Source organism: Tursiops truncatus, chromosome 3 (assembly GCF_011762595.2).
Source record: "Tursiops truncatus isolate mTurTru1 chromosome 3, mTurTru1.mat.Y, whole genome shotgun sequence".
NCBI classification, from domain to species: Eukaryota; Metazoa; Chordata; class Mammalia; order Artiodactyla; family Delphinidae; genus Tursiops; species Tursiops truncatus.
Window position 1 is genome coordinate 60,483,048 of NC_047036.1, and position 27,168 is coordinate 60,510,215.

Here is a 27,168-nt window from a genome sequence, read left to right on the forward strand (position 1 = left end):
TTTTTGTTTGAAACATAGTGAGCTAAGCTTGGGGTTTATCCTGGAGGTAGTTTTAAGCAAGAGAGTTACACAGTAAGATTTCTATTTTAAGTATACCTCTTCGGGGAAGGCTATGGGGCGTGCAGGAAAAAAACAGACTAGAGACAGGTAGACCAATATTGCAATATTGTGGGCCAAAACCAAGATATTTTTAAGATTCAACCAATTCAATATGTAGCAGAAAATAATAAGCAAGAGAATGGGTGGATGACGGAATTGGTACATGTAACTGCAGTGTGGTTTGTGGTTCCATGTCTCCCTGCTGTCTTTTCCTGGCCTTGGTGTGCTTGAGGTGCCTGGGTTGCTGGTCAGAGGGCAGCATCCCTGTGGTACCCACCTCTAGAGAGTAGTGCTCCCCCGGTGACCTCTTCCAGGTCACTGGGATGAGAGGGAGACACTGGTAGCAGAAAAAAATGGCTCTCTTCCTATGGGAATTCTCAGATGGGCCTTAGAAATTGATTTCTATTTCTCAGAACTATTAGGAAGAAATAATAGAAGGACTTATCTCAGAATTTCCACCCCTTTTCAGAATCCATTAATCCACCCTCCTGTATTTTGTTGTGGTTTGCGTACATCCATTCACCATAAACTACTGCATGCCTCCGACTGTGGGTGGCTTGTAGGATCCGGGTAGGACCCGCTGGCTGCCATTTCACATTTTCCTTCTCCCAGGGCTGTAAAATGCCTTGTAAAGACCCACAGTGCACTTTCTGGCTGCTTCCCTTAGCCCCACATTTGCAATTTCTGTCAACATACAGTTGAATGGACACTCGGAATCAAACCTACATGCTGTGGGACATGCTAAGGAATGTTAATGTCTTAAAGTAGGGAATACTGTTTTTTTTAACTGCCACATCTTAAAGGGAAGAAGGGCAGGGGGACAGAAAAGGCAAAGCAGTATGAGTGACAGAAGTGAAGGCCTTCTTGTTCTTACCCACCAGGGTCCCTAGCGGGGGCTTGTGCTTGGAAAGCAGACCTGGCAGGAGGAGCCATGGTAGGTGGGCGGCGCCCCTGCACAGACAGCCTTGTCTGGGTGCGGCTGCGTTGGACACTTGCTCAAAGTGCTGGCGGGGCTGGAGCGTCAGGGGTGGTGTCCATACTGCTTGTTTGAAGGCCTGGTGTGACTGTTAGGGTGAGCATCTGGAGGCTTATCTCCCCAGGGGTCCGTGTCCCCTGCCGTGGTCAAGGTTGATGTGACCTGACCCTGGTGGTCAGACATTCCGCACAAGTTTCAGAAGTTCTTACTAGCTTCTCCTGCCAAAGGAAAAAAGGCAAACTTGCACAAAAGAGCTGGCTTGGCTATTCTCTGAGATAATTAAAAAGAATAACAACAACAACAAAACGGTTTTGATTTTCTTTTGTGTCTTATTCTGCAATAGGAGAAAAGGAAACCATTGTATGTGTGGTTTGTGGATACAAACAGAAGTCTGATTCACAGATCTAGGGTTCCGCATCTTGTCCTCAGAGAAGCCAGGTCATTATGCTGTGGCCCTTCGGCTTTTCCTGGGTCGTCTTGGGATGATCCAGGCTGCCTGGATTTGTGAGTGATTTAATTAATTCAAAACCTCCCTCTCTTCCCAACCACACGTCATTCTCATTTCTCAAGTCACCACTTTTATGAAGACTTCTTAGACTATACCATGTGGAAGTGCATGATACAAACTTGGAGGACAGGGGACATTTAGATGAGAGAGATCCTAGAAGCTAGCCTTGCCTTCACAGGTCACCTGTAATGAACTCAGCGGCAGAAATCAGATCTAATATTTTATACATTCCCCCCATACAGCTCAGCACAGTGCTGGGCAAATAGTAGGTCTCAGTATATACGCGGAGGGATTGAAAATGCAGAACATGTACTATGCCACTTATATGAGGTATTTAGAGTAGTCAGATTCATAAAGACAGAAAGTAGAAGGGTGGGTGCCATGGTCGGGGGGAAGGAGGGGAATGGGGAGTTAGTGTTTCATGAGTACAGAGTTCCAGTTTGGGAAGATGAAACGTTCTGGAGCTGGATGGTGGTGGCTGCACAGCAGTGTGAGTGTACTTACCGCCAGTGACCTGTCCACTTTAAAGGGTTAAAATAGTAAATTTTATGTATATTTTACCACAATAGAAAGCATATTTTTTTAAAAGGCACATACCGTAGAAATCGGAGGTTCTTCCCTCATTCTACCTTCAGCTGCCGCACCTAGTGCGGGTGTGCAGAATCAACATCTGGGTGTGAATGAAACCTCCAGTTTGATGGGCATGCTGGGCGGGCTTCAGATACTGGGCTCAGCTTCCCACTTGCTAGCCCCATTGTTTTAAAAAAAACCAGGATTGTTTGCATCAGGCTTTTAGTCTAGATTTGTCTTTGTAGTTTATGCCTTCACGAGAATGGTTAGGCAGGGGTCCAGATGCCGACCAATGTTACCAGTGTTAGTTTTGCCCTCAGAGTAATGGGAAAAGGCAAGTGACGGTTTGACTGTGGGCATGTTACCTAAGATCTAAAAAACTTGAACCGGTAAAATGGGGATAATAGTCTTAATTTTTCCACTGGGTTGTTATGAGGATTAAATGAGATGAGTTACATGAGATACCCAGGACCTGTCTATAAAGGGCATCAGGGAATTCTTTGATTTTGTGACTTCAGCGTGGCTTTGAGCAGAATCCAGGTGGACTACAGGTCCCCCATAGACCAACAGTGCCTCGTCTAGGACGTGCGATCCCTCTTGTAACAAATCCCTGGAAGGTACCGGCTTGCTGCCTGGAGGAGCAACCGGACCAGAGAGTTAGAGGCCTAAAGGCTCTTTCTTGAAGACTGACTTCCCCGCTCAGCCAGACACTGTGCTTGCAGCTCCTGGGCTCACGTGTCCCCAGTCTTGCTCTCTTTCTTTCGTTTAAATTTAAAAGATCTGGGGCTTCCCTGGTGGCGCAGTGGTTAAGAATCCGCCTGCCAATGCCGGGGACACGGGTTCGATCCCTGGTCCAGGAAGATCCCACGTGTCGTGGAGCAACTAAGCCCATGTGCCACAACTACTGAGCCTGCACTCTAGAGCCCGCAAGCCACAACTACTGAAGCCCATGCACCTAGAGCCCATGCTCTGCAACGAGAAGCCACCACAATGAGAAGCCCATGCACCACAATGAAGAGTAGCCCCCGCTCACCGCAACTAGAGAAAGCCCGTGCACAGCAACGAAGACCCAACGCAACCAAAAATAAATAAATAAAATAAGTAAATTTTAAAAAATAAATAAATTAATTAAAAAGATCTTGGGGGGGCTTCCCTGGTGGCACAGTGGTTGAGAATCCGCCTGCCAATGCAGGGGACACGGGTCCGAGCCCTGGTCTGGGAAGATCTCATATGCCGTGGAACAACTGGGCCCGTGAGCCACAACTGCTGAGCCTGCACGTCTGGAGCCTGTGCTCTGCAAAAGGAGAGGCCGCGACAGTGAGAGGCCCATGCACCACGATGAAGAGTGGCCCCCGCTTGCCGCGACTAGAGAAAGCCCTCACATAGAAACGAAGACCCAACACAGCCAAAAATAAATGAATAAATAAATAAATATTTAAAAAAAAAAAAAGATCTTGGGAAAGGACTCAACGAGACCCAGCCTTGGCTGGCCGTCTCACCTGCTTGGTCAGGTGAGACCAGGTTTGGCCACTCTCACTTGACCAGAGGTTGGAGTAGGGAGGCAGTTTTCAGTGAAGAGAATTCCTGCCTCCTGGAAAAAAGGAATGTTGGGCAAAGAGAAACGAGGAGCCCACTGCACACAGTATTTCCTGCTCTGGACTAGCTGAAGAAAATCAGCCATGGGCTGATTTGGACCCTCAGGGGTCCTGTTCTATAGTAACTAATGACCTATATGTCATGGTGGCCTGTTTTCAAAGAACAGTTGCCTTCGGTTTCTTCCTAGGGAGTTGAACACATTGATCTTAAGGTTTTTCAAGTTGGCATCTGAACTTGTTTGACCTTGGTTTAATACGGGGGGAACTTCAGGTTGCAAAGATGAAATTGAAAAAATAAAAAATGCTTAATGAAAATACTTGAAATAAACTCAAGGCCACATTAACATTCAATCTGCGCTTCCAAACAGAAGCTATTTTTACATTCCTGTTTACTAGTATGATAGACTGTGGTTATTTTTCCCCATGACTCAATAGGATGGGATAATTTCCCCCTTTCTTCAAATAGTTCTCAGTTTGAATGTGACACAGAGTTCCCATTTTCCCCATAAATCGCATATTTATAGCACATGGGAATAGCCAGAATGCTATGCGTCTCTTAAAAGTACTTCTGTACTTGAATTACAGAGAAAATGACTGAACAGGATTCTGAACTTTGGGCACTCGATGGAGCTGGAGCAGAGAGGCGAACAGCACTGTGTGTTCTGGGCTGAGGTCCTGTTTGTTCTGAACACCATCCTTGAGCCTGCCCCTGACGGTGTGCGCTTCGGGCAGGGTGCTGGGGGGAGGCTGGCAGAGGGGTCAGGAACAGAGCTAGTTCACGAGCGGAGGCTGTGGACGTGAACACAGGCTTGACTTCGTGGCCTTGGCTTCAACTGTGTCCCGTACTAGCTCTGACAGCTCAGGGCAGTTTCTTAGCCTCTCTGCCGCTTTTGCTTTTTCCTCTCTGAACTGGCCTAACAGAAGGAGTGACACCTGGGGTTCTGGTAAGAAGTTGAATAACACATGTAAAACTCTTCCCATAGTGGTTGGCATGGAGTGAGCCATCAGTACATGATGGGTATTGTTCCTGAGGCAGGTCCAAAGCAGGGCAAAGGTGTCTCTGTCCCTTGCACTCTTCTTCCCCTTCCAGTGTACTCCTTTGGAAGCCTGGTGGCCCCTCCTGAGACTAGATGAGCTCTCTACTTGGGTAGGGGTGCCTTTCATTCCCCTCAGAAAGCCAGGTGGGATCCGAGAGGGGGACAGGACACAGAATAGGCCCTTCCAAGCCCACCTCCGGTCCAGGCATCCCATTGGCCTTTGGGGCTGGTCCTCTCCATCACGTGAGAGACCACATCATGGCCTGGAGCCAAGTGCATATTTGGAGGGTCCTCAGTGTAGCAGATGCCTTTATAACCCTGCACTCTAGCTGACAATGGGCAGCTAGTTGAGCATTTAGGAACTTGTTTCTTGGGTTTTTGTGGTTTGTTTGTTTTTGGGGTTTTTTTTTTGGCTGTATGCACGGCACATGAGATCTTAGTTCCCTGACCAGGGATTGAACCTGTGCCCCCTGCAGTGGAAGCGCCGAGTGTTAACCACTGGACTGCCAGGGAAGTCCCTACTGTTGTTTTTTAAAATGAGTTTTATTTATTTATTTATTTTGAAATTTATTTATTTTTGGCTGCGTTGGGTCTTCGTTGCTGTGTGAGGGCTTTCTCTAGTTGCCGCGAGCGGGGACTACTCTTCGTTGCGGTGCGCGGGCTTCTCATTGCAGTGGTTTCTCTTGTTGTAGAGCATGAGCTCTAGGTGCACGGGCTTCAGTAGTTGTGGCACGCAGGCTCAGTAGTTGTGGCTCGCGGGCTCTAGAGCACAGGCTCAGTAGTTGTGGTGCACAGACTTAGTTGCTTCACGGCATGTGGGATCTTCCTGGACCAGGGCTCGAACCCGTGTCCCCTGCATTGGCAGGTGGATTCTTAACCACTGTGCCACCAGGGAAGCCATAAAATGAGTTTTATAGTAGAATTTATGTACAACAAAATGCTTCCATTTTAAGTGTAAAGTTTGGTGGATTTTGAAAAATGCACACAGCCATGTAAGCACCACCTCAATCCACATACAGCATATTTCCATACCCGCCCCCATGTTCCCTTATATCCTGTTCAATTAGTCTCGCCTTCTTCTCACCCCCAGGCAACTGCTGATCTGCTTTCTGTCACTGTAGAAAATTTGTATTTTCTAGAATTTCATATAAATGTGTTAGGCATCTTTCATTCATCACAGTGCTTTGGAGATTGATCCATGTTGTTGCAGTGTATCCTTGGATTCTTCCTTTTTATTGATGAGTTTTATTCCATTATGTAGATATACCACAATTTGTTCATCCATTCCCCCTGGTGATGGACATTTGGTTGTTTCTGGTTTAGGGGTATTTTATATATTTTTGAAAGCTGCTCCGAGCATTTGTGTACAAGTCTTTGTATGGATATATGTCTTAATTTCTTTTGGATAAATACCAGGAGTGGAATTACTGGGCAATATGGTAAGCATATGTTTAAATTTATGAGAAAGTGCTGAAATGTTCTCCAACATAGCAGTGGTGTTTTACACTCCTATCAGCAATGTCACTGACACTTGGTATTGTCTGTCTCTTTTACTTTAGTCATTCTAGTGGCTGTGAAGTGATATCTTATTTTGGTTTTAATCTGCATTTTCCTAATGGTTAATGATGTTGAGGTCTTTCCCTGTGCTCATTTTCATTCATATATCTTCTTTTGTGGTGTCTTTTCAAATATTTTGCCTATATTTAGTTTGTTTCTGTCTACACAGTTGAATTATATTCATTCTTTATATATTCTGCATATAATTCTTTTGTGAGGTATATATATTGCAAATATTTCCTCCTATTCTGTGGCTTGATTTTCGTTTTCCTAATAGTGTTTTTCGATGAGCAAAAGTATTAATTTTGAGAAAGCCCCATTTTCCAATTATGTCTCTAATTGTTTGTGATTTTTATGCCCTAAGAAATATTGGTCTATACCAAAGTTACAAAGATTTTCTTTTAGGTTTTCTTCTAGGAGTTTATAGTTTTCAATTTCATATGTTGTCTGTTATACATTTTGAGTTAATTATTGAGTATGCTGTGAGGTAAGGGTCAATACTTGTAATTTTTGCAACATTCCTTTCCCCATTGGAATGCCGTGGCACCTTTGCTGAAAATCACTTGACTATACATTTGTGGGTCTCTTTCTGGACTCTCTGTTCCATCGGTCTATATGTTTCACTATCGTACTGTCTTGATTACTATATTTTATAGAAAGTCTTGAAATTGCTTAGGTTATTCTAGGTCGTTTTCATTTCCATAAAAAGTTTAGAATCAGCTCATCAAGTTCTAAAAAAAAATCTTCTGGAATTTTGATTGAGATTGTGTTCAATCCATGAATTAATTTGGGAGAGAATTGCCATCTTTTTTTAAAAAAAATAAATTTATTTATTTTTGTCTGCATTGGGTCTTCATTGCTGATTGCGGGCTTTCTTTAGCTGCGGGGCGCGGGCTTCTCACTGCAGTGGCTTCTCTTGTTGTGCAGCACGGGCTCTGGGCACGCAGGCTTCAGTAGTTGTGGCGCATGGGCTCAGTAGTCATGGCTTGCGGGCTCTAGGGCACAGGCTCAGTAGTTGTGGTGCACAGGCTTAGTTGCTCCACAGCCTGTGGGATCTTCCCGGACCAGGGCTCGAACCCTTGTTCCCTGCATTGGCAGGAGGATTCTTAACCACTGTGCCACCAGGGAAGCCGGAGAATTTCCATCTTTTTTAAAATTTATTTATTTTATTTATTTATTTTTGGCTGTGTTGGGTCTTTTTGCTGCACACAGGCTTTCTCTAGTTGTGGTGAGTGGGGGCTACTTTTCATTGCGGTGCGTGGGCTTCTCATTGCGGTGGCTTCTCTTGTTGTGGAGCAGGGACGCTAGGCTCACGGGCTCAGTAGTTATGGCACACGGGCTTAGTTGCTTCACGGGCTGTGGGATCTTCCCCGACCAGGGCTCGAACATGTGTCGCCTGCATTGGCGGGTGGATTCTTAACCACTGTGCCACCTGGGAAGCCCCCAGGAATTTCCATCTGAATAGTACTGAATCTTCAGATCCATGAACATGATATATGTGTCTGTTAATTTAGGTCTTACTTAATTTTTTTAGCAATGTTTTATAATTTCAGTGTATAGGTTTTATACATATTTTGTTAAATTCATTCCAAAGTATATCATGGTTTTTCTTTCCTTTTTTTTTTTTTTTGTGGTACGCGGGCCTCTTACTGTTGTAAGAGTTCAGGTTCTCCCGTTGCGGAGCACAGGCTCCGGACGCGCAGGCTCAGCGGCCATGGCTCACGGGCCCAGCCGCTCCGCGGCATGTGGAATCTTCCCGGACCGGGGCACGAACACGCGTCCGCTGCATTGGCAGGCGGACTCTCAACCACTGCGCCACCAGGGAAGCCCTATCATTTTTTTTGATAGTGTTATAAATGTAAGTGTATTTTAAATTTCATTTTCCGAATGTTCATTGCTGGTATATAGAAATACAGTCAAGTTTGTATATTGACCTTGTATCCTATGACCTTGGTAAGTTCAATTTACTAGTTTTAGTAGCTGTGTGTGTGTGTGTGTGTATGTGTAGATTCCTTAGGATTTTCTAACACAATAATGTTATCTGTGAAAAAAGATAGTTTTATTTTTTTCCTGTCCAATATTTATGCCTTTTCTTTCTCTTCTGAGCCTTTTTTTTTTGGCAATTGTTAGAACTTGCAGTTCAGTGTTGCATAGAAGTGATGAAAGAGGGCACCCTTGCGTGTTCACTATCTTAGAGAGAAGTATTCCGTCTGTCACCAGGAAGCCATGATGTTAGCTGTAGGTTCTTTGTAGATGCCCTAAAATTTAGTCTGCTTTTATTATTACCATGTTCTGGCAATTCTAAACATGTCAATGAAAAAACAGTGTCCCCAAAATATTATTTGTTAAAGTTCCAAACAATTGCTGAGTTACTGTTGGGTTTTATTAATATATATGTGTCTTAGAATTCACACATTTATATTGATTATCCATTAGTAGTTGCATTTTATGTGGAAGTGAAGAGAATCCCTAGTCATAAGTTGCCCTCCTGTTCTCCCTGCACACACTGTGACTCGACTGAATACATTGTTTGGAGAATACATTTGTAACAGATTGAAATCATTCCAGCTTGCCTCAGGTACAGTTTGTGCCTCCAGCCCCTGGGATGAACATATTCCTGCCTTTACACAGTAGAGTCCAAATAAACAGTTACAGCACAATGAATGCAAAGATGAAGAAACAGAACTTTACGTACCTCAATTCTGGGGTCTGTGTGACTACTAGAGTTTTTACTTATGCTTAAAATTTAAAACCATGAGGTGTAATATTGATATTTTTGTTTGGTTAGGGGCAAATTTTAATTCCTACATGAACTTTTTCTGATTTGAGTAATAGCCTTAAAAATTAAAGTTTATTCATCTTAATTGCTCTTGTTGTTTAACTGTAATATTTGTTTTTGTGACGGACCACTATGTAGGTCTAAGTTTTTTTCCTTTTAAAAAATACATGAATGGAGTGGGGGAAAAAAAAGTCAGTCATCACGTTTGCATGTTTGTACTGTGTTATCTTACTTTTTATTTTTTACTTTTTGTTTTGCTGGCAACATGACATGCACCAAGTTCAATAAAAGAGAACTTTTATTGTCAGCAATTTTTTTCTGGTCGTCACTATTGTTCATTTCGGTTCGTGATTATTCAGGACAGGAAGTGTAGTACTGCAGAGGAGCGTGCTGGGCGGAGCCCGGGCAGGGCCAGCCCCAGGCAGTTGTCACCTCACACACTGCCCCACCAAGCAGACAGTGTGCTTCCGGTTGCTCGGTTGCTTGTGATTTGTCCCCTGGGGAGTTTTGAGTTTTGCTCTGAGGCAGGGGCACAGATAAGACAGATAGATTAATGATTAAAAGACATGAGGTAATTTTGTAAAGTTCTAGCGGAAAACCCTGGCCTAAGAGTCAGGCCTCTCTGCCCTGTCACCGCGTCATCTGCTTTTCACCTCTCTGGGGTTGAATGAGGCAATCTCAGTGATTTCTTCTGGTTCTGAAATTCAGTGACTCTCTTGTCTCGTTATAAAATATAAGGGGTTATTATTACTGTTGTTGTTTGTATCAGTGGACAAAGAAGAGGCCCTGGAGACTTTGACCAATGGGGAGGGAAGGACAACAAGGCAGTTAAGTATTTAAACATTTTCTAAAGGCAAACTGAAGAGTCTTGTCCTCAGCCATTTCAGTGATGCTCACTCCTATCATGATGGTGACCTTGCACCTCATTCCCAGGGCTGTGGGGCCTTTATTAAGTTACATTGCAGAGGGTAGACAGGTAGTGGCTAACTCATGATACGTCTGCCCTTGGGGCTTCTGTTGGACGCTTAGCTGAAACCCACTTCTGCCTGGAAATTTTCTGTGGACTCAGACAGCAGAGGCAGAGACTGTTCCGTCCCTGACAGAGGCAGATCCAATACCAGAGGTCAGAGCCTCTCCAAAGGTGCTCATGGGTCACCGACATCCACATCACTTGGACTGCTTCCAGTCTTGCAGAATCAGGATCTAAGATCAGGGCCCAGGAATCTGCTCATAAACTGTTTGCCAGAATACATAAGGCATTCTGAGGACTGAGCATTGTTCATATAGAAGCGTGGCCAAGAGAGTGAAGATTTGAAAATGGTTTTCAAAGTTGATACAATAGAAATAAATTACTAAACATATTTTACTGCCTTTGTTGTTTCACAGTATCTTTTAATTATTAAATAACCAGTGTTTTGTCCTTCAAGCTCGTCATTCTGAAAAATCAAGAGAGGTCATTGTAAGTAGTATCAAGTACTGTAAGATAAAATGATATGACTGATAACGACAAATTGTAAGGTGACATTCATTACATGGAATCCTTAGCCTGAATGAAAGGTTAGGGAAACTATAGGTGTCTAATGAGAAAGTCAAGTTTAATTAATTGTACTCTGATGAATAGATTTGCATTGGGATTTGCCACCTGAGCTCAATAGCTAATTACAAGGACTGCCAATGAATAGTAGGTAACCTGCACGCCCAGTTTCATGTTGGAGATGTCACAGTTGCTGTTTGTTGAAGGACGGCAAGCCAAGGGAATGGATAGCAACTGAAACTTTCTAGGGGCGTCCTGAGATGGTGCTCTTAGAGAATGATCCCAGTTGTTACCCACAGACTAAGATAGAATCAGTAGTTTCAAAGGCCGTGCTGTGTACCTGGTTGCCTTTGAATCGTGGAGGCAGCAGGAACTGCAAGATGGCCTCTAGTTGACCCCCTTCTACTAGCCGTAACACATCCAGTTATTTCAGACAATACCGTCTCCCCCTGCCCTTCCAATTCTATCTCCCATTCAGGCAGGGTTCCTGTTATTTACCACATCAAGAGCATTTGACAGGATTCAACACCCATTCATCTTAGAAGTTCTTAGCCATCTTGGAACAGAAGGGAACTCCCTTAACCTAAAAAAGGGGATCAACAACAAGAAAAAACTCAGCTAACATCCCACTGAATGCTGTAAGACTGAATGCTTTTCCCTTAATATTGAGAAAATCACTTTGGCTGCAGAGTAAAGAATGGATTGTAGAGAGATGGACAAAAGTCAAGGATTTAATGGCATCTAGGAGGTTATTGCAGTAGTTCAGGCAAAGATAAAAGTTAGACTTGGGTGGCAGCAAGAGAAATGAAAGATGTTTGAGAGGTAAAATAGGACTTATTCGCAGATTTGTCCAGTGAGGGAGTGTTCTAAGGGTAACTCAGCTGGGTGGATGGCGCTGCTACTCATTGAGCAGGCAAATCAGGAAGATGGGAAATGTCCATTTTCTTCTGCAGAGACCCCCACCCTCTATACCCCAAAGTCAATTAGAAGGGTCTGATATCTATAGAAGAGAGGTGTATGCAGAAGGGAAGCATTTGAAAATATATTAAAATACACAGGCCTCCCTGACTACACATAGGCATTGAAGGAGAAGCACAAGTCTTATGAAATAAACTGTTGAGAAGATGTGCTAACACAGAAATACTGGAGAAGAAGTGAGAATGATATATTTCCAGGTGCTTTATAACAGAGCTCTTTAGCATACTATCTAATTTAGGTATCACTAGAGTGAGATAGAATTTTTCTGATACCTGTTTTCGGATGAGAAATTAGAGTCTCAGATTTATTAAGTGATTTGTCCAACACTAATCAATAGTGAAAGGGTTTTTTTTTAATCTAAATCTTCAGATTCCAGTGTCCCTGATCTTTTTAATGCTGCGATGAGGTTAATTTCAGCTCTGAAGAGAGCCATCAGAAAGAATTCAGGTCTATACAGTCAGGAGCCTCTCTTACTGGCTGTTTCCCTTTTCTTCCACCAGCTCAATCCTACTTACCCTTCAAGGCTCAGTTCAGATTGTTCAGCTCCCATAAATCTTTCCTGCCCATTCCTGCCCACTGATATCTTCCATATTAAAACATTTAATTATATTTTATTTCATACAATATATCAAAAGTAGTATTTCAACAGGCAATCAATATAAAAATTGAGGTATTTTACATTCTTTTTTTCTGTACTAAGTCTTTGAAGTCCAGTGGGCAGCTCATCTCTACTTGGACATGTCCATGTCTTCACCTGCTGGCTTCTTGCCTCCATTTCTTTCTCCCTCCTCCACCTGCTCCACTTCCATCACCTCCCCTTCCACTGCTACTGGGAAAATGGTACATTTTCCAGTTGTCACTTCCTCAGCCTGCACCACTGCCACCAGCTGCCACCCTGACCCGTGTGCGCCACAGGTCTCTACAGCCTTCTGCACAGCAGGTCCTCGTGGCTCTCCACCCTGAGAGCCGTTTTCCAAGATGCTGTCAATTGCCACCCAGGCAGAGGCTACTTCCAGGCCCTCTGTGAGGGGGAAGCCTCTTCCTGCTCTGTTTTGGTGGATCTATGACCGTGACCCTTATGGACTTGCACCTGGGCAGTGTGGTCACAGCTCGAAGGGTCCCAGGGTGGACCCCCCTCCTCTGGAGGCTGGGGCCATGAGAACGTGTTGGTCCCCAAGCTGCCACCACCTCTGTCCACCATCACCTGTGTCTCCTTGGCTTTCTCAGAGCCTCTGGCGCTAGTGCAGTTCTCCTGGACAGGTCAGAAGTAGTGAAGCTGTGGGTTTGGTTACTCCCAGACTAGCTGGGGGGCTGTAGGGATGTGTACTTTCCTCTTCCATCCTTGGACCTCCCCATGGAACTTGCACTTTGTATCATTCATTGTGCATGTGTGTGTGTGTGTGTGTGTGTGTGTGTGTGTATTTGCCACATTCTGTTTGAACTGTTATTTAAATATGCATCCATTCATCTGTACCCTTATTATTTTATTCAACCAAAACTATTGAATGCATAGCTACAGGCACTGTTCTAGGTGGGAGTTTGTATCTAAGTCTAGAATCCTCAGTTAAGCTTGAAGTTTTTTTGTTGTTGCTGTTGTGATGACAGGAAGACCCAGATCCTGGTGCAGAATATGAGCGTAGTGCTGGCGGAAGCGGGGAGTGGTGGGGACTTCTCTCTCAGCTCTGTTCTCTTGGGCCTGGATGCTGGAGAGTCAGGAGGCGCTTCAGAGTGCTCTGGGTGTTGAGGAAGGGTGGTGTCCACCATGTGGAGGCTGATCTGGGTCTTACGTGAAGTTCAGGTGATGAATGAAAGAAGAATTTTATTTTCTAAGCCATTTCTCTGCCTGTTTCTTAGACCAGTGTCCTTTGTGTTTGAACTTAGTGTGAATAGCCATCTTAGTGATTCTAACAGTGATAACAGAGTCAAAAGACAAAAGATTTGGGCTTCCCTGGTGGCGCAGTGGTTGAGAGTCTGCCTGCCGATACAGGGGACATGGGTTCGTGCCCCGGTCCGGGAAGATCCCACATGCGGCGGAGCGGCTGGGCCCGTGAGCCATGGCCACTGAGCCTGCGCACCCGGAGGCTGTGCTCTGCAACGGGAGAGGCCACAGCAGTGAGAGGCCTGAGTACCGCAAAAAAAAAAAAAAAAGACAAAAAATTTCTTTAATTGTGAAGGATATAGAAATTTAACTGCATGTGGTCTTACACAATACTCCTAGTCAGAGGTGCATTTTTCACCCCCTCTCCCTCAGACATCACATGGAAGCACACCTGTTAACCTAGGAGAGGTGAGGCGTCACCAGAAGAGAGAAGCATCGCCCTTGCTCTTTTCATAGGAGCGGGGGAGGGAATGGCGTTGTACCTTCTCAGCTCTCCAGCTTTCTCTGCTGTCTTAGCCTGCATATCCCTAAAGTAAAGCCAAGACAAAGGGTCACAGACAGGTAGTTTGAGAAATGATACTAGATACCAAGAGTGAGGAATGGGAGAGTGAAACAAGGAAGGCAGAAAAGCCAATACAAGGATGTCCTATTAATACACAAATGACCAAGAAGCACATGAAAAAGTGCTCAGTATCACTAGTTATCAGGGGAATTCAAATTCAAGTCACAATGAGACACCTTCTGGATACCTACTAAAATGGCTAAATTACAAAGACTGGCAGCAGCAAATGTTGTTGAGAATGTGGAATAATTGGAGTTCTCATAAATTATTGGTAGAAGCGTAAAACGGGACAACCACTTATGAAAAATCTGACAGTTTCTCATAAAACTAAACGTACATTTCTATGACCCAGCAATTCCATTCCTAAATACTTACTCAGTGAAAATATCTATATACAGCCAGATTTGGGTAAGAATGTTCACAGCGACATTATTCATAATAGTCAAATACTAGGAACAGCATATTCACAGAAGGATGGCTAAGGAAACTGGTGTGTTCATGCGGTGGAGTCCTGGTCGGCAATGAAAAGGAAAGCTGTGGATACAACAATACGGATAAATATTAAAACGTGCTGGGTGACAGAAGCCTTACACAAAAGAGTACTCTCTGGTTCCATTTATATGAAGTTCTAGAACAGGCAAAGCTAATCTATGGTGAGGAAAAATCAAAACAGTGGTCTGTGTGGTTGTATGTGTATGGAAATGGAAATTGACAGAATGTGGACATGAGGGAGTGCTCATATCTTCAGAGGATTTGGGTCACACAGGTACATTTATTTTTGAATGGTACACTTGAGATTTCTGCATTTCACTGAATATAAGTTTTGCCTTAAAAGAAAAAAAATCGTAGATATTGACTTCTCGTTAAATATATGCATGCTGAAGTGCTTAGAGGTGAATTGTACTGTTGTCTGCAAATTACTTTGAAATGCATTTTAAAATGTGATATATTAGTAGATGGATAGAGGGACAGATGATAGACATGCAGTAAAGAGTTAAATGTTAGTTGCATAATCTAGGTGGTGGATATATGGATATTAACTGTAAAATTCTTTGAACTTTTTTTTTTTTTTTAACCTAACACAGTGTAAAATCTAGTAGAGTCTCAATGAGTGATCACTTTGACATGAGAAGAGAGGCATGTGTAACTTACACTGGACTTCAGAGTCAAGCAAGGACTGCATCTGAATCTCAGTGATGTCAGAAATCAGGCACATAAGTCAATATCACCATTATTATTATTTTTTTCATCCAAAATGACAATCTCTGACTTTTTTTTTTAACATCTTTATTGGGGTATAATTGCTTTACAATGGTGTGTTAGTTTCTGCTTTATAACAAAGTGAATCAGTTATACATATACATATGTTCCCATATCTCTTCCCTCTTGCGTCTCCCTCCCTCCCACCCTCCCTATCCCACCCCTCCAGGCGGTCACAAAGCACTGAGCCGATATCCCTGTGCCATGCGGCTGCTTCCCACTAGCTATCTACCTTACGTTTGTTAGTGTATATATGTCCATGCCTCTCTCTCGCTTTGTCACAGCTCACCCTTCCCCCTCCCCATATCCTCAAGTCCGTTCTCTAGTAGGTCTGTGTCTTTATTCCTGTCTTACCCCTAGGTTCTTCATGACATTTTTTTTTCTTAAATTCCATATATATGTGTTAGCATACAGTATTTGTCTTTCTCTTTTCGACTTACTTCACTCTGTATGACAGACTCTAGGTCTATCCACCTCACTACAAATAGCTCAATTTCGTTTCTTTTTATGGCTGAGTAATATTCCATTGTATATATGTGCCACATCTTCTTTATCCATTCATCCGATGATGGGCACTTAGGTTGTTTCCACCTCCGGGCTATTGTAAATAGTGCTGCAATGAACATTTTGGTACATGACTCTTTTTGAATTTTGGTTTTCTCAGGGTATATGCCCAGTAGTGGGATTGCTGGGTCATATGGTAGTTCTATTTGTGGTTTTTTAAGGAACCTCCATAATGTTCTCAATAGTGGCTGTACCAATTCACATTCCCACCAGCAGTGCAGAGTGTTCCCTTTTCTCCACACCCTCTCCAGCATTTATTGTTTCTAGATTTTTTGATGATGGCCATTCTGACTGGTATGAGATGATATCTCATTGTAGTTTTGATTTGCATTTCTCTAATGATTAGTGATGTTGAGCATTCTTTCATGTGTTTGTTGGCAGTTTGTATATCTTCTTTGGAGAAATGTCTATTTAGGTCCTCTGCCCATTTTTGGATTGGGTTGTTTGTTTTTTGTTATTGAGCTGCATGAGCTGCTTGTAAATTTTGGAGATTAATCGTTTGTCAGTTGCTTCATTTGCAAATGTTTTCTCCCATTCTGAGGGTTGTCTTTTGGTCTTGTTTATGGTTTCCTTTGCTGTGCAAAAGCTTTGAAGTTTCATTAGGTGCCATTTGTTTATTTTTGTTTTTATTTCCATTTGTCTAGGAGGTGGGTCAAAAAGGATCTTGCTGTGATTTATGTCATAGAGTGTTCTGCCTATGTTTTCCTCTAAGAGTTTGATAGTTTCTGGCCTTACATTTAGGTCTTTAATCCATTTTGAGCTTATTTTTGTGTATGGTGTTAGAGAGTGATCTAATCTCAAACTTTCACATGTACCTGTCCAGTTTTCCCAGCACCACTTATTGAAGAGGCTGTCCTTTCTCCACTGTACATTCCTGCCTCCTTTATCAAAGATAAGGTGACCATATGTGCATGGGTTTACCTCTGGGCTTTCTATCCTGTTCCATTGATCTATCTTTCTGTTTTTGTGCCAGTACCATACTGTCTTGATTACTGTAGCTTTGAAGTCAGGGAGCCTGATTCCTCCAGTTCCGTTTTTCGTTCTCAAGATTGCTTTGGCTATTCGGGGTCTTTTGTGTTTCCATACAAACTGTGAAATTTTTTGTTCTAGTTCTGTGAAAAATGCCAGTGGTAAGTTGATAGGGATTGCATTGAATCTGTAGATTGCTTTGGGTAGTAGAGTCATTTTTACAATGTTGATTCTTGCAATCCAAGAACATGGTATATCTCTCCATCTATTTGTATCATCTTTAATTTCTTTCATCAGTGTCTTATAGTTTTCTGCATACAGGTCTTTTGTCTCCTTAGGTGGGTTTATTCCTAGGTATTTTATTCTTTTTGTAGCAGTGGTAAATGGGAGTGTTTCCTTAGTTTCTCTTTCAGATTTTTATCATTAGTGTATAGGGATGCAAGAGATTTCTGTGCATTAATTTTGTATCCTGCTATTCTACCAAATTCATTGATTAGCTCTAGTAGTTTTTTGGTAGCATCTTTAGGATTCTCTATGTATAGTATCATGTCATCTGCAAACAGTGACAGCTTTACTTCTTTTCCGATTTGGATTCCTTTTATTTCCTTTTCTTCTCTGATCGCTGTGGCTAAAGCTTCCAAAACTATGTTGAATAATAGTGGTGAGAGCGGGCAACCTTGTCTTGTTCCTGACCTTAGTGGAAATGCTTTCAGTTTTTCACCATTGATGACGATGTTGGCTGTGGGTTTGTCATATACGGCCTTTATTATGTTGAGGAAAGTTCCCTCTATGCCTACTTTCTGCAGGGTTTTTATCATAAATTGGTGTTGAATTTTGTCGAGAGCTTTCTCTGCATCTCTTGAGATGATCATATGGTTTTTCTCCTTCAATTTGTTAATATGGTTTATCACATTGATTGATTTGTGTGTATTGAAGAATCCTTGCATTCCTGGAATAAACCCCACTTGATCATGGTGTATGATCCTTTTAATGTGCTGTTGGATTCTGTTTGCTAGTATTTTGTTGAGGATTTTTGCATTTATGTTCATCAGTGATATTGGCCTGTAGTTTTCTTTCTTTGTGACATCCTTGTCTGGTTTTGGTATCAGGGTGATGGTGGCCTCGTAGAATGAGTTTGGGAGTGTTCCTCCCTCTGCTGTATTTTGGAAGAGTTTGAGAAGGATAGGTGTTAGCTCTTCTCTAAATGTTTGATAGAATTCGCCTGTGAAGCCATCTGGTCCTGGGGTTTTGTTTGTTGGAAGATTTTTAATCACAGTTTCAATTTCAGTGCTTGTGATTGGTCTGTTCATATTTTCTATTTTTCCTGATTCAGTCTTGGCAGGTTGTGCATTTCTAAGAATTTGTCCATTTCTTCCAGGTTGTCCATTTTATTGGCATAGAGCTGCTTGTAGTAATCTCTCGTGATCTTTTGTATTTCTGCAGTGTCAGTTGTTACTTCTCCTTTTTCATTTCTAATTCTATTGATTTGAGTCTTCTCCTTTTTTCTTGATGAGTCTGGCTAATGGTTTATCTTTTTTTTTTTTTTTTTTTTTTTTTGCTGTATGCGGGCCTCTCACTGTTTTGGCCTCTCCCATTGCGAAGCACAGGCTCCAGACACACAGGCCCAGCGGCCATGGCTCACGGGCCCAGCCATCCGCGGCATGTGGGATCCTCCCGGACCGGGGCACGAACCCGTGTCCCCTGCATCAGCAGGCGGACTCTCAACCACTGCGCCACCAGGGAAGCCCGTGTTTGTATTTTTTACAGATCTTTTCCTGTAATTGATATCTAGTCTCATAGTGTTGTGGTCGGAAAAGATACTTGATACAATTTCAGTTTTCTTAAATTTACCAAGGCTTGATTTGTGACCCAAGATATGATCTATGCTGGAGAATGTTCCATGAGCACTTGAGAAAAATGTGTATTCTGTTGTTTTTGGATGGAGTGTCCTATAAATATCAATTAAGTCCATCTTGTTTAATGTATCATTTAAAGCTTGTGTTTCCGTATTCATTTTCATTTTGGATGATCTGTCCATTGGTGAAAGTGGGGTGTTAAAGTCCCCTATTATGAATGTGTTACTGTCGATTTCCCCTTTTATGGCTGTTAGTATTTGCCTTATGTATTGAGGTGCTCCTATGTTGGGTGCATAAATATTTACAATTGTTATATCTTCTTCTTGGATCGATCCCTTGATCATTATGTAGTGTCCTTCTTTGTCTCTTCTAATAGTCTTTATTTTAAAGTCTATTTTGTCTGATATGAGAATTGCTACTCCACCTTTCTTTTGGCTTCCATTTGCATGGAATATCTTTTTCCATCCCCTTACTTTCAGTCTGTATGTGTCTCTAGGTCTGAAGTGGGTCTCTTGTAGACAGCAAATATATGGGTCTTCTTTTTGTATCCATTCAGCCAATCTGTGGCTTTTGGTGGGAGCATTTAGTCCATTTACATTTAAGGTAATTATCCATATGTATAGTCCTATTCCCATTTTCTTAATTGTTTTGGGTTCGTTATTGTAGGTCTTCTCCTTCTCTTGTGTTTCTTGCCTAGAGAAGTTCCTTTAGCATTTGTTGTAAAGCTGGTTTGGTGGTGCTGAACTCTCTCAGCTTTTGCTTGTCTGTAAAGGTTTTAATTTCTCCATCAAATCTGAGTGAGATCCTTGCTGGGTAGAGTAATCTTGATTGCAGGTTTTTCATCTTCATCACTTTAAATATGTCCTGCCAGTCCCTTCTGGCTTGCAGAGTTTCTGCTGAAAGATCAGCTGTTAACCTTACGGGGATTCCCTTGTGTGTTATTTTTGTTTTTCCCTTGCTGCTTTTAATATGCTTTCTTTGTATTTAATTTTTGACAGTTTGATTAATATGTGTCTTGGCGTATTTCTCCTTGGATTTATCCTGTATGGGACTCTCTGTTCTTCCTGGACTTGATTAACTATTTCCTTTCCTATATTTGGGAAATTTTCAACTATAATCTCTTGAAATATTTTCTCAGTCCCTTTCTTTTTCTCTTCTTCTTCTGGAACCCCTATAATTCGAATGTTGGTGCGTTTAATGTTGTTCCAGAGGTCTCTGAGACTGTCCTCAATTCGTTTCATTCTTTTTTCTTTATTCTGCTCTCTTTCTTTAACTCTGCAGTAGTTATTTCCACTGTTTTATCTTCCAGGTCACTTATCCGTTCTTCTGCCTCAGTTATTCTGCTTTGATCTCATCTAGAGTATTTTTCATATCATTTATTGTGTTGTTCATCATTGTTTTTTCATATTTAGTTCTTCTAGGTCCTTGTTAAATGTTTCTTGCATTTTGTCTATTCTATTTCCAAGATTTTGGATCATCTTTACTATCATTATTCTGAATTCTTTTTCAGGTAGACTGCCTATTTCCTCTTCATTTGTTAGGTCTGGTGGGTTTTTATCTTGCTCCTTCATCTGCGGTGTGTTTTTCTGTCTTCTCATTTTGCTTATCTTACTGTGTTTGGGGTCTCCTTTTTGCAGGCTGCAGGTTCGTAGTTCCCATTGTTTTTGGTGTCTGTCCCCAGTGGCTAAGGTTGGTTCAGTGGGTTGTGTAGGTTTCCTGGTGGAGGGGACTAGTGCCTGTGTTCTGGTGGATGAGGCTGGATCTTGTCTCTCTGGTGGGAAGGTCCACGTCTGGTGGTGTGTTTTGGGGTGTCTGTGGACTTATGATTTTAGGCAGCTTGCTAATGGGTGGGGTTGTGTTCCTGTCTTGCTGGTTGTTTGGCATAGGATGTCCAGCACTGTAGCTTGCTGGTCGTTGAGTGAAGCTGGGTGCTGGTGTTAAGATGGAGGTCTCTGGGAGATTTTCACCGTTTGATATTATGTGGAGCTGGGACGTCTCTTGTTGACCAGTGTCCTGAAGTTGTCTCTCCCACCTCAGAGGCACAGCACTGGCTCCTGGCTGCAGCACCAAGAGCCTTTCATCCTCACGGCTCAGAATAAAATGGAGAAAAAGTAGAGAGAAAGAATTAGTAGAAGTAGGAAGAAAGGAAAGAAGGAAGGAAGGAAGGAAGGCAGGAAGGGAGGAAGAAGGAAGGAAGGAAGGAAGGAAAGAAAGAAAGGAGGGAGGGAGGGAGGGAGGGACGGTGGGAGGGAGGAAAAAAGAAAGAAAGAAAGAAGATAAAGTAAAATAAAATAAAATATAATAAAGTTATTAAAATAAAAAATAATTATTAAGAAAAAAATTTAAAAAAAACGGACGGATAGAACCTTAGGACAAATGGTGGAAGCAAAGCTACACAGACAAAATCTCACACAGAAGCATACACATACACACTCACAAAAAGAGGAAAAGGGGAAAAAATCCTAAATCTTGCTCTCAAAGTCCACCTCCTCAATTTGGGATGATTCGTTGTCTATTCATGTATTCCACAGATACAGGGTACATCAAGTTGATTGTGGAGCTTTAATCCGCTGCTTCTGAGGCTGCTGGGGGAGATTTCCCTTTCTCTTCTTTGTTCTCACAGCTCCCAGATTTGGCCCCGCCTCTGCGTGTAGGTCGCCAAAGAGTGTCTGTTCTTCGCTCAGACAGGACGGGGTTAAAGTAGCAGCTGATTCGGGGGCTCTGGCTCACTCAGGCCGGGGGGAGGGAGGGGCACGGAGTGCAGGGCGAGCCTGTGGCGGCAGAGGCCAGCGTGACGTTGCACCAGCCTGAGGCGCACCGTGCGTTCTCCCGGGGGAGTTGTCCCTGGATCCCGGGACCCTGGCAGTGGCGGGCTGCACAGGCTCCCCGGCAGGGGGGTGTGGATAGTGACCTGTGCTCGCACACAGGCTTCTTGGTGGTGGCAGCAGCAGCCTTAGCATCTCATGCCCGTCTATGGGGTCCGCGCTGATAGCCGCATCTGGCGCCCATCTCTGGAGCTCCTTTAAGCGGCGCTCTTAATCCCCTCTCCTCGTGCAACAGGAAACAAAGAGGGAAGAAAAAGTCTCTTGCCTCTTCGGCAGGTCCAGACCTTTTCCAGGACTCCCTCCCGGCTAGCCGTGGGGCACTAACCCCCTTCAGGCTGTGATCACGCTGCCAGCCCCAGTCCTTCCCCGGCGCTCCGACCGAAGCCCGAGCCTCAGCTCGCAGCCCCGCCTGCCCCGGCGGGTGAGCAGACAAGCGTCTCGGGCTGGTCAGTGCCGGTCGGCCCTGATCCTCTGTGCGGGAATCTCCCCGCTTTGCCCTCCGCACCCCTGTTGCTGTGCTCTCTTCTGCGGCGCCGAAGCTCCCCCGCTCCGCTACCCTCAGTTTCCGCCCGCGAAGGGTCTTCCTAGTGTGTGGAAACCTTTCTTCCTTCACAGCTCCCTCCCACTGGTGCAGGTCCCGTCCCTATTCTTTTGTCTCTGTTTATTCTTTTTTCTTTTGCCCTACCCAGGTACGTGGGGAGTTTCTTGCCTTTTGGGAGGTTTGAGGTCTTCTGCCAGCGTTCAGTAGGTGTTCTGTAGGAGTTGTTCCCCGTGTAGATGTATTTCTGGTGTATCTGTGGGGAGAAAGGTGATCTCCGTGTCTTACTCTTCCGCCATCTTCACCTCGTCCCTGAACTTCTTTATGTTTGAAAATTTTCATAATAAAAAGTAGGGTAAGGCTTCCCTGGTGGCGCAGTGGTTGAGAGTCTGCCTGCCGATGCAGGGGACGCAGGTTCATGCCCCGGTCTGGGAGGATCCCATGTGCTACGGAACGGCTGGGCTCATGGTCCATGGCCGCTGGGCCTGCACCTCCGGAGCCTGTGCTTCGCAACGGGAGAGGCCAAAGCAGTGAGAGGTCCGTGTACCGCAAAAAAAAAAAAAAAAAAAAGTAGGGTAAAAAGAAAACTACCTTGTCAAGTTAGAGACATTTGAGCAGCTGGTGCTCAAGCCTACCAACACCTTCTCAGAAGCTTTGTGAAAGCCACCTCAGAACTTAACATCTGAGTGGTGAAAGGGAAAGCATTTATCCTTTGGTTTCTTTCTCATTATTGTGAGTGCTAGGAGGCATCTTGCCAGTGTCCCACACCTAAGAGAATTCCCAGTGTAGGAAGCTAAAGGTCCCCAGCATGGGCTGAGGTCGTATGCTTCAGATTACACCTGGGGGCAGCAGGTCAAAGCCTATGCAGAAATGGTCACCTCCAGGAATGCTGCGGTTAAGAGTCAAACAAGAGGATGTAAATGCTGTAGAGGAATCATTAAGTTAGTTACATGTCACTGCATAAGGAATGAGCCCCAAATTTAGTGTCTTACAACAAACAAGCAATTATTACCCACAGTTTCTATGGGTCAGTAATTCAGGAGCAACTTAACTGGTGGTTCTGGCTCAGGGTCTCTCATGATGTTACATCCAATATTTCAAGCCAGGGCTGCATTTATCTGAAAGCTTGATTAGGGCTGAAAGATCACTACATTAGTTCACCCACAACGTAGGGCTGTTTGAGTGTCCTTATGATATGGCAACTGGCTTCCTTTAATGAGTGATGAGAGAGAGAGGGGTCACAAGGCCTTTTATGACCTCGTCTCAGAAGTCATACACTGTCACTTGCACCACATTCTATTCCTTAGAAGCGAGTCACTAAGTACAGTCCACACTTAAGGGGAAGGGAATTAGGTGTCACCTTTTGAATGAAGGAGCAGCAAAGAATTTGTGGACTTATTTTGAAACCACAACATATTTCCAATAGGGTTCAACCTTTGTCCTTATATACTTTTCTGTTCTGCATTAAATCCAGTCTGTCCAGAGTGGTCTTCAAACTTTGGCCAGCTGCAAACCCTACAAAGATTTAATACAAGAAGGTTAGTAGAAGAAGTTACATTCCCTGCTGCTGCAATATGTCCCTAGTCCATAATTAATATCTGTCATCTCCCTTTCCTACTGTCTGCTCTAGATTTCCCTTACCCTCAGCTGGTTCTTTGGCTGATCTTGGTTGCTTTCCTGAATGGATGACGCAGACCCTCATCTCGAAGGGGTCTGGCCCTTTAGTTGTCTTTGTAAGTCCATGACTGCTGCAACTGCCTGTTTCATCATCACTGATCAATCATCAGTTGATATCCTGGTGAATCTCCTGTGTTCCAGAATACTCCTCCCTGCACACATTATTTAAGAGCAGCCTTAGCTTCTCATGGTAATCAGAGTCAATTATTCTTGCCAGTATTAGAACACCTTTCTCTGCTTGCTTGTCTACTGCCTTGAGGAGGCCAAAGTTAACAGGTCATAGCCTCAAGTGCAGTAGAAGGCCTACCATTTCCCCTAGGGAAATATTCTCCTACTTAAATGTAGGATGATTAATTCAACAGAAATTGATTACTACAACAGAATTGTAATTGTGGGAATGGGAAACACAAATTTTAACTAGATTATAAGGAGTGTTGGTGAGTGGGGGGCCAATGCTTCTTCTGCCTCGTGTTTCCTGGACCAGTGTTGCTAGACACAGGGGCATGGCACTATATACCAGCTCTTGTTTTAGCACGTATATACAATATCCTGGAAGACAGTGTCCTAACAGCAGGATATTCTCCCTGAGCTGACACTTAAGCTGAGTTACTTGAAGAACTTTCTGATAACTGCTTCCAGCCATGAGGGAGTAATCCAGTCTGGAATTACCTTTTGAACCTAAGCAAGTAGAAAACTAAGCAAAATATAGGAAATAATTGTTTTCAAACACTGGACAAGAGTCAAACAAGATTGTGATCCCTGGGAAGAGGGAAACGAATGGGACAAGACCTACCATGGCATAGGCTTTCTGCTTGTAGGTAGCTCCAAGGCTGTGCTTTAGGCAGAGGAAACTATATGGAAGGTGACAGTCTCACTGAATTGGGTAGATAGAGATTGTAGTTCAAGAAGACCAAGGTAACTATAGTTTTAGAGGCAGAGAACCTGAGAGGAGAGAGTTATACAAAAAGAACTCAAGAAGTCTTTGTAGGAATCCTCTTGAATCTTTGTCTGAATGCCAGTCTAATCAGGAACACAGCAAGTGTTCTGGAGATGGACGGTGGTGATGGTTGCACAACAGTGTGAATGTCCTTAATGCCACTGAGCAATAGGCTTAAAAGTTGTTAAAATGGTAAGTTGTATGTATGTATATTTTACCACGCTAAAATTTTTTAAAATTGTCACCACTGTTCAAGTATAAACCATGCCTTATTGGCCAGTATAGGTCATTCAATGATGAGGACAAAAATCAAAGAGCTTGATGGAATTCAGTTATGTAAAATGGAATCTATGCGTATTTCCTACAAACTTTTTAAAAAAACTTAGATGCTTGTAGAAATTTAAATTACATTTTGCCTCTGTTAATTCCTAATGAACACTTTCTGTGATCTGTCATAAATGAATAATCAAGAAAAAATAAGTCTACTCTAATATTTCTACTTGTCTTGAGCTTTCTCACTCCTTTCTCAGAGCTATGTCAGGAAAGTTCCAGCAACTGAACTTTATTTATTGTGGGCCCTTATTTTGTCCAAGCCTCAAGAAACTATCTTTGCCGTGGATAGTTTCCTTGCCAGGACAGGTTAAATCAAAGAAGAGGGCTGTCATGTCAATTAATTCTCTGCTTTCCATTCACCCTACCTGGTCCGACATCCTCGAGACCCAATCCCACTAGCATAACCAGGTTCCTGGCTGAATGCGTTAACCATGGCCTTCAATTCATTCAGTAAAACTATTTCCTACTGGAGCTGGGATATATTTCCCCTCCTGCTTGAGCCAAGCCCTGGCTCTAGTTATCCTGGAGGCAGAGAGTGGAGGTGGGAGAGGATCTTAAGGAGGACAAGCATCATTCTGCAAGGCAAGGTTCAGGTAAGTTCTTTGCAGGGTGTCCTGGCCAGGTGAGGCTGTTCTCTTCTAGCTGGGGGGTGAAAAAGGCTGGTTCTGCTCTCCTGGAGGATTAAAATATATCTAGTGACAATATTTTCAGACTTGTCTACCCTATCCCAGGTCTTAAGATCTTGGACCCTAACTGAAACAGGAGACCTGTTGAGGCTTTGTATTATGTCGCCTTTTGACTTTGTCACCTTATGACTCAGTTATCGGTTTAATATTCAAGACAATATTCCCTGCACCTCTAGGAGATAAAGTGTTTTAAACATTGCCGTGGAGATCTTCTAGAGTTCACAGTATGCTTGAGTTGATTGTTGGTTAACCTGACTCTATCAATTTCCTCTTTTCAAGATTTCCAAAGCAGTTTGCAAAAGCCAATGAATTCCCCATTTCTTATCATTATCATTGCTTCCATATTGTTCAGGTGCACAGCAACTGCATAACCCAAAGCTTCTCCTTCTACCTGTAGCTTATCCCAGTCCCCCACAGGTGAGAGCCTTAACTGTGTTGCTACTGGATCTGCATTTCCACCACAATGGGGTCTTTATTTCTGTCTGCCTACAACATCCGATCCAAGGGGAGCCTCAAAAGTAGTGATTGCTGAACACCTCTGAATTGTGCATGTGTGACTGCCAGGAAGCTTTCAACAGGCATCACAGATCCTGGTGTCAGAGAAACCCTGGAGCAAAATCTAGAGATCCATAGTGTGGGTGTGGGCTAGGTGCTGTCACATGACACCTGTGTGGAACTGGTTGCCCATATTAGTGACTGGGGTAAATGGCAGGGCCAGGATGAGAATGGTGCTCAGGACTCTGGTACACTGGAGGCTCTGCCTCTAGCCAAGTATTAGTATACAAAACATTGTCAGCCCATTCCAAGCATTTACTTGAGCCCAAGTAAATTGGAGGTCAGCTACATGCATTTGACCAGACCTAGGTCAAAGTCTATTCACCTTATCAATTTCCTGACTACTCTTTAATCTGTGTGGTTCTGATAGTGGGTTTGGTCTGAGTCTGAGTACCATGATCACAAATCCATTTCTCAGTGGATTAAAGGAGAAAGCAGGCTGGAGATTCCCAAAGTTACTGACATCCTTGCCTCCAGTCAGATATGAACCTGATGGCTATTTCATTCACCAACATAACTTTGAAGATAGTTTTCAGTATCAAAACTCTGTCTGAGGGACTTCCCTCGTGGCGCAGGGAATCTGCCTGCCAATGCAGGGGACATGGGTTCGAGCCCTGGTCCAGGAAGATCCCACATGCCACGGAGCAGCTAAGCCCGTGTGCCATGAGCCTGTGCTCTAGAGCCTGTGAGCCACAGCTACTGAAGCCCACGCACCTAGGGCCCATGCTGCACAACAGGAGAAGCCACTGAAGTGAGAACCTGCGCACCGCAACCAAGAGTAGCCCCCACTCGCTGCAACTAGAGAAAGCCTGCGTGCAGCAATGAAGACCCAACACAGCCAAAAAAAAAAAAAAAAAAAAAAAAAAACAACAAAAAAACCTGTCTGAATAGATT

General features: G+C 43.5%; 2 long non-coding RNA genes across 6 annotated transcripts in view; one reads left to right on the plus strand and one right to left on the minus strand.

Moving 5' to 3' along the window:
- The window catches only part of LOC141278294 (uncharacterized), a 56,781-nt gene that overhangs the window by 11,547 nt on the left and 18,066 nt on the right, over window positions 1-27,168 (plus strand). Inside the window, exon 3 of one of the 2 annotated variants that reach the window (XR_012330736.1) lies at window positions 8,002-11,278. The exons of the other annotated variant lie outside the window; for it this stretch is intronic. This is a non-coding gene — a long non-coding RNA (uncharacterized lncRNA). Of the gene's footprint in view, window positions 1-8,001; window positions 11,279-27,168 lie in introns of those variants that run through there. 2 annotated transcript variants of the gene reach the window in all.
- LOC141278293 (uncharacterized) lies at window positions 1,202-23,233 on the minus strand. 4 transcript variants are annotated; one of them, XR_012330732.1, is made up of 5 exons: window positions 23,103-23,233; window positions 14,450-14,608; window positions 13,904-14,039; window positions 11,154-11,238; window positions 10,507-10,557 (listed from the first exon to the last, which is right to left on the minus strand). It is a non-coding gene; the product is annotated as an uncharacterized lncRNA (long non-coding RNA). The 4 variants fall into 4 exon arrangements; XR_012330733.1 differs by lacking the exons at window positions 10,507-10,557; window positions 11,154-11,238 and adding an exon at window positions 1,202-1,293; XR_012330734.1 differs by lacking the exons at window positions 10,507-10,557; window positions 11,154-11,238 and adding an exon at window positions 1,525-1,571.